The sequence below is a fragment of the Zea mays genome, chromosome 2 (genome assembly GCF_902167145.1).
Source record: "Zea mays cultivar B73 chromosome 2, Zm-B73-REFERENCE-NAM-5.0, whole genome shotgun sequence".
Lineage (NCBI taxonomy): Eukaryota > Viridiplantae > Streptophyta > Magnoliopsida > Poales > Poaceae > Zea > Zea mays.
Genome location: NC_050097.1, coordinates 196,731,712 through 196,739,177, shown reverse-complemented (window position 1 = coordinate 196,739,177; position 7,466 = coordinate 196,731,712). Strand labels below are relative to the sequence as shown.

At 41.3% G+C, this 7,466-nt stretch overlaps 1 long non-coding RNA gene across 1 annotated transcript; it reads right to left on the bottom strand.

Annotated features, from left to right (window-relative positions):
- Window positions 1-3,041: 3,041 nt before the first annotated feature.
- Window positions 3,042-3,389, bottom strand: LOC103649191 (uncharacterized). Its single transcript, XR_002267691.1, has 2 exons — window positions 3,312-3,389; window positions 3,042-3,228 (listed from the first exon to the last, which is right to left on the bottom strand). It is a non-coding gene; the product is annotated as an uncharacterized lncRNA (long non-coding RNA).
- Between the last annotated feature and the right edge of the window lie 4,077 nt (window positions 3,390-7,466).

Here is a 7,466-nt window from a genome sequence, read left to right as displayed (position 1 = left end):
TCATAACTATCGCTGTCACCAGTATCTTCAGACAAACCTTCCAGAATCTCCTTGGTGATTTTTTCTGTATTGGTCTTCGACATCGCTATAAGAAACCCCAAGTTCTTCTCTTCGTCAAGACTCAGCTTCATCTCAGCAGCAGCCTTCTTATCTTCAGACATCTTCGGAAACACTAAAAAACTGTTTTCAAAGCCGAAGCTTCAAAACTAAAAGCTCAGCAAATCTTAGTGCACAAGAGCTAAAAAATTGAGTGAGCGGGAGCAGATGGCAAGAGAGCGTGCCAAATGAGTTTGCGGTATGACCGTATTTATACGCCTAGTGCGTTGAAAATTGAAAGACCCCGCTTGTCAGTGAATGTTGCTATTCTAGCAAAGGGAAGGTGTTTTTTCGGACCTTCGGCGTAAAGCCTTCGTCCATGTCGCAATCTAAATTTATTATTTTAAACAAATTAATATTGCGAGGGGCTACTGTTGGGGGCCTTCGGCTTACGAAGGTCCTCAAAAACAGGATTTAACAGTATTTCTGGAGTATAATGTGTGAACAGGTATCTTCGGACTCAAGTCGGAATCACAGCAGACCAGAATAATACGAAGGTTGATACAGCGCCGAAGGTGTGAGCAGAAAAGCTTCGGCGTGGTAGCAAAAAATGAAACCGACTTAAAGATGAAAAGGCTATTCAGACCTCGATAGATTACTATAGAATTATTATCAAATGTAAAGGGCATAAATGTAATTTTGCATAGGCTGTGTCCTGTGCCTATAAATAGGTGAACAGTACCCCCGTACTGTTCACGCGGATTGGGCATTCGCTTTTGCGTCACGCTTGTACTTTCATCTCCTTCAAGTTGAAGGTACATTTGTAATTCGACGTTATTTCTGTTTTTACATAATAATAATATACAGTTGTCTATGTTATCTTTTATATTCCTTACAATTCATCCTTCGTCACTGTATAGTGTATTTATGAAGGTACGCCCTTCATAACCTTCGTCCGAAAACCATTATATCCTAAAGGGAATAATGCTTCGAAGGACGAAGGACTTTATCGATTAACATTTTCTATGTTGCCTTGTTCTTAACTCATATCATTTGAGAACAAGTCCCCAACAGTGCCCTTGCCCGAGGCTGAGCTCGGGCGAGGCGAGATCGTGTCCCTTGAGTGGACCGAGCCTTGACCTTAATCGCACCCATCAGGCATTTGCAGCTTTGTGCTGATGGGGGTTACCAGCTGAGATTAGGAGTCTTGGGGGTACCCCTAATTATGGTCCTCGACAGATGCTAACAAAAAGAATCTGATACATTATGGTTCAGTATACCATCGACAAGATAGTCACAGAGAGCCCTGAGATACCTCACTCGCTAATAGAAAGAGACCCCTGTATGCGAGGAGACCTGCCAACACTGGGGCTTGCACTCCTTGATCTGGTGTCCGCTGGTAAACGTGACAAAGATCATACATCCAACGACAAATGTTTATTTTGCAAAATACCCTCCCACCTCTTCTTACCTACCTCTGCAAATTTCACAGGAAGCCCCCTGGGCGTGTTACCTGGCCCAGCAGCGTGTTTCTTCTACCTTTCCCTATCGAATTAGGAGGGAAGCGCCGCCACCGTTCGAGCAGGAAAGTGCAGCTCGCCGCCACTGGCACGTCGCCGTCAGCCGCCATCTTTCGGGATCCACTTGCCATTTGGGTGTGTCGCTTGCTGCCACCGTCCTGGCGCCGCTCGCTGCCACCGTCCGGGCGCTGCTTGCTGCGACTGGGCGGGCACAGCTCTCCGTCATCGGACAGGCACAACATGTCGCGACTGGCTAGGCACAACGTGCCACCACCTTTGTGTGCCGCGGTGCCGCTAGAGGGCCTCACCTCGTCTCCAAATGCATGCCTAGAAGAAGAGGTGCAGGCGACGTCGAGTTACAGAATTTGTATAACATACACAGAGGAAATATTGAAATAATCATGTATTCAGTTATGAATTTTGGTGTCGTTGATGTTAGCTCTGAAAACTGTAGGTCCTTGTTCATGTTGTAACTAAATATCCGCTCTGAAAACTGATATACATGTTTATGTTGTAACTGAATTTCAGTTTTCCATTGAGAAATAACAGACACAAGAATATGTACTCAAGAATATAAGCTTCTAATAGTTACAATATAAGGCAGTTGTTACATGAAGGCAAATCCACCTTAGTTGAAATCAAATATTTCTAACGTGAAAGCAAAAGAACATTCTGATTTATAACTTAAACGAAAACAAAGATATAACTGTATTTTTAGAGTGTACCAATTTTCATAAAACAACATAAAAAAGGTGGAGATTGTCACGTAAGCACGAGTATAATAACCCCCAATCCTCAGTTAGCCGATTACCCCCACATGACCTGGTGTCGACTTCATCTGAATCCCTGACCGAATGCCCAATGTTTTTCAGCTCTAGGACCTACGGCATTGGCGAAACCGGTGCTTTCGAAGGATAGGGATAGGGATGCCTCTCAGAGACGGTAAACACTCAAAAGCTTAAAACCTTGCTAAAGTTTTGACGGTTGAGTTTTGCTAAGATCATTGGCCTTCCTCTGTAGGAAGTCCATGAGAACACCCGAGTTGAGCAGCCGCGCGGAGGACTTGTTCGAGATAGAGGACGTCCAGCTCGCAATCGGCAGCTGCAAGATCGATCCAGAGAGTGCTTCTGGCAGTGAGAAGCATGGGCACTCGTTCTTGCGCAGATCATCTCTTGGAAGGCCGATGCGGCATGCCAGGGAACGAGTCACCACCTACAAGGAGATGCCTCTCCATGTTAAACTCAGGAGGCCCTAGAGATTGTCGGGTTTTTAGGCAACGATTCTTTGGTGTATTCTGCAGCTACTCAAATGCAGATAGTGTGTAGTATCTCTCCATGTGAAAATCTTGTGTGCGTTTGGCTTATCAGCATTGATACTGGTGAAGGGTGCTGTGTAATCTATTTATCCTGTTTGTGATTCTAGTGTTGATCCAGTGAAGAAATGTCGCAACTCACAAGTATAATAGGGCACCAGACAAGTATGCACTAAAAGTAGTAGTTCAGTTTACATTCCAGAATGACAGTTCATTCGTCTAGGAATCCAAGTCAAACTTTAAGCTGAGTCGTCGCTCTGAACTGTATAGCTAGCAGATGCGAAGTGTTCTTTCACCAGAGCAAGAGCTTTCCCTCTGTGAGATATTTCGTTCTTCACTGACTTGGGCATCTCAGCATATCTGCATTACATGATATGCAATCAGTGTGAAGAAAGGATGCGGGAGAAGTAGGAACTGTCAGGAAAATTGCGTTCGATACTCACGTTTGTTCAAAACCATCTGGCTAGAACACAGGATCCCACCCAAAATCGTTAGGGCCTCTAGCAGGCACGATCTTTCCCTGCACAATGAGAACCAGTCTCAAAACATGATATTCCAAAAATAAATATGTTGCAGCATTCATCAAAGTGGTATGGTACAATCAAAATACTTCCTCCTACTGTAACCAAGGCAATCATGCGCACAAAATTTGGAACAAGGCTAAACAATCTAACAGAGCTAATGGTTCATTGTTTCTCTCTTTATGCTCCAATAGATAAAATTGTACACATGTTACCAAATTGTTCCACTGGTTTGCTACTAAAACGAAATTAAGTTAGTAAAAGATACTCCCAAGATACAGTTTGCTAACAGCAACACTGTAGCAGGGATATTAGTAAATCAGTTCATCCACAGCTGCATCGGACTTCAGAACTCCACAAACATAAAATGACATCTTACCGCAGTTTTGCCAACAAATGTGATTGGTTCCTCTCCAGGTCCAAGGGCAAGAGAGAAGATGCACATAGCGAACGCTGATTTATCTTCATAAGCTTTTAACAGATTATTTAAACCTATAAACAAAAGGTGCACGAGGTTATTTAGTCAAAACATAAAATAACCAGGAGCACAAGAGTCGAGAATCAGTTGGCTCTATAACCTTCATGCCCAATATTCTCAAGAAACCACTTTCTGTTCATTCATGTATGCAAGATATCCAGATAAACAACAGATACATTAGTAATGACATTGAAGACTTCAACATTAAGAATTAAGATGCAGTCTGTTATGTTGGTCAAGGATGTTTATTAAGTGTGACTTGGGGATAAAATTGTACAGTTAGAATGCTTGAGCAATACAAGGACTTACATGTAGGGTCCTGCAGCAGAAAGATGTGCATGTCAAATTCTGCATAACTGATTTACAATAACTCAATGAGAAGAACAACGCAAATAAATCACCTGGTAGGCCTTTGAGCGCATTAAAACATAAGCAGGTGTCCTCCACCAGTACAGGCCCATTCACCTATATGAAGAGCATGATGGATGATTTTAACCAGAGTACCAGACCCAAAAGCTACTTCATTGGATATATATCCCAATATGCGGGCAGTCTGAAACATGGAAGTACCTAAGATGCAACGATTCGTGCTTTCTCTTTGGATATGTACTCTAGCTCCCCTTGCAGTTCAGGCACTGCCTAATTCAAATTCCACCGACAATATGTACAAAGAGATCTTAAGTTTTGTGTTAAGAAAGAAAATAATAGCAATACATGAAATAATATAAAATAATTGTTTAGATATTTTGCAAAAACAAGGCCATTGCTTGCATATTCCGAATATCAACCATCATCAGATGTTCTGCTCCTGGATGTTGAACCTAGTCAATTCCTAATTCATTATGACATCCGAAAAAAATTGAGGTTTCAAATGGTTGTTAACAAAACACATAGCATATTACTAACCTTGACAACAACGTCTGTCTTTGATAATTTAAGCCTTGCTCGATGCACCTAATAAATATGAAGCAAAATAAAACTTCCAAAATATCTAAACAATTAGTAAGAAAATAAGTGATCTGTTACCAGTACGTATGTGATGTTATGTTACAAAGAAGCAAACAACATTTGCACAGACCTAAAATTGGTAGGCCGCAGGAGGTAGAAAGTACAGATGTTACCCTGCTGCCCAGATTACACAGGTGAAGGGAGATACCTAAGCACGAACCTGTGCAATAGAAGCAGACCCAACAGGCTCGACATCGAAGAATTCAAACATGTCATCGAAGTTCTTCCCCAACTGTTTCTCCACAACATTTCTAACCACATCAAATGGCGTGGATGGAGTTTGATCACACAGCGTAACAAGTCTTGGTAATGAAGAACGATTGTTCAGCAGTAGAGGGAACTCCGATGCTAGCATGGCTCAAAGCGGAGATGCAAGGTAGGCTACTCGCTGACTGTGCTGGTCATCAAGGCGGCGACGTTCCGGCTGCCGCTGCCGGGGCTCGTGTCCATCTCACAGAAGTCCTCACTATGAGTATCAAGTTAATTCTGGAGTACCACCAAGAACTTAGTGGCGACGTTCAAAATTCCAGCTTGCTATAACAATATCATCATATAGAGGGAATACATTGATCCTAGAAAAGTGCCAAACACTTGATGAATTAGTTATATACTTCAGTTCTCACACATAAGAAACAATGAAAGGGAGTACATTGATCTGTCAAAATATGGATCAACACAGAAACAAAGTGCATGTGCCATTGGTAGTCTTACAATGCAGACCATACAAGAAAATATTAAAAATGCATCCATACATATATGTTTTTTTTCTTCCAATTTTGGATAAAAATGGAAACGATGCTTACCAGGACTATAGAAATGTGCATACATGTTTTTCTAATCACGGGTCAAGCTACGTTCTCTGTGGGGATGCAAATGCACCCCCTAAAAATGTCTGATAGGGACTCTTGGGTAGTTACAACAACCAATCTGGTTCTGTAAAACATGAAATTATATTATGTGTGAGAGAAAACAAACAATTTGTGTTTCTAACTTTAATCCATGGCACTGATCATGTCTCAGCTTACTACTATCCACCAAGAAGAGAGATTGGAAAGAGGGCAAGCACTCACAAATGAAGGTCGAGGCAGTGAAACCCGCTGCGGTGGCCAAGGTAGTGCTCCACCAGCTCATCGGGAATCTTCCTCACCACCAAACCAAGTATCAAGGATTCCGAGATAAGCCTCACAGAAAGTAGGAAAGGCGAGAGGGAAGCGACGACACCATACCGTGGGGTTGTAGTCCATGAGGTGAGCGCAGTTACATTAGCCCTATCAATAGCTCTATCATTACCTCTTCAAAATTATACACATCACTCTTAACAGTATAAATGACGTGCAACCTCTAGGCACTTGGGCCAAATGATCTGAATACTTCAGTTGAAACTTGTAGTGCTAGGTCAATCAGTTAAATTATGGACCTGTAGATAACTATGTGAAGCTGCAGTGCTGCATTTGAAGTTGCATATTAAGGGGGTTGGTGATAGGTTGTATTTAGTATTGCTCTTGACATTCAGAAAATTGGCTCTAGTGACTTCATATTGTTGTACTGTATCAAGATTCTCTACATTTCTATTTGCCACAGAAGTAACATAGTCATTAGTAGCAGGAGCTAATGTTATCTTGCTTTCATCATCATGGATTCTGAAAATAAAGGAAAATAAAAGAAGAATGAACGTGCTTATGCACAATTGCAATCATTGATGCAGAAATTGGATGCTCAATTTTTTACAGATGGTCCTGATATTTGGACGTATATTTTAGGCTCTCTGTTCTATAAGCTAGCAAAATCTTATTGATCATCTTAGCACCAATCCAATCAGGCCCATGTGCATATGTTTTTTTCTGGAGAACTATCAGAAGAGCTTGATTTTGTAAAAGAGATAATTACATAAATGCATTGATGTCTATATAACAAGGAAACCGTGTGTCGACTCAAAACTTCTCTGCTTCTCCACCAATAATTCATAGTACGTATGTGTTATTTTTCTAAAGAACTATCAACAGTCTGAAGAATTGTCATGAGAGCTTAAAGTTTGTAAAATAAACGAAGTTGATCATTAGAGTGATGCATTGACGTGCGTGTGTATACCAAATAATTCATCTTTTGACTCAAAAAATCCCTACTTCTCCACCAATGCAATGCAAGGATTCCTATCGGTATCTCTCGAACATGTATGAAAATATATCAAACAAATTTTACTTCACATCGACCAAACGAGTTAAAATTAATTAGCTAATAACCTTATAACATACTCTGCTCTGAAAATTTAGGGTTAACCACCAAACCACACACAATTTAATTTTTACAAATAAACAAAAAATATATTTGTAAGCTAGACGCTGCTCTCCATGCCCCTCTTTCCCGCTTTGTGGCAACGCACAAGCAAATACCTAATATTTATATATGTCTTTAGTCAGAGTTTTAGAAAATAATTAATCAAGACACGAGATTTGTATTGTTTGGGGAAAAGAGTGGGACGGAGGGAGTACCTGAAGCTGAAATGCTCCTTCATCGTCCAGAGACCAGACGACCTGCAGCTTTCTTTCGGGCTCAACGGAACGGAGCCTTCCCCACCTTCTCGGTAGGCAATC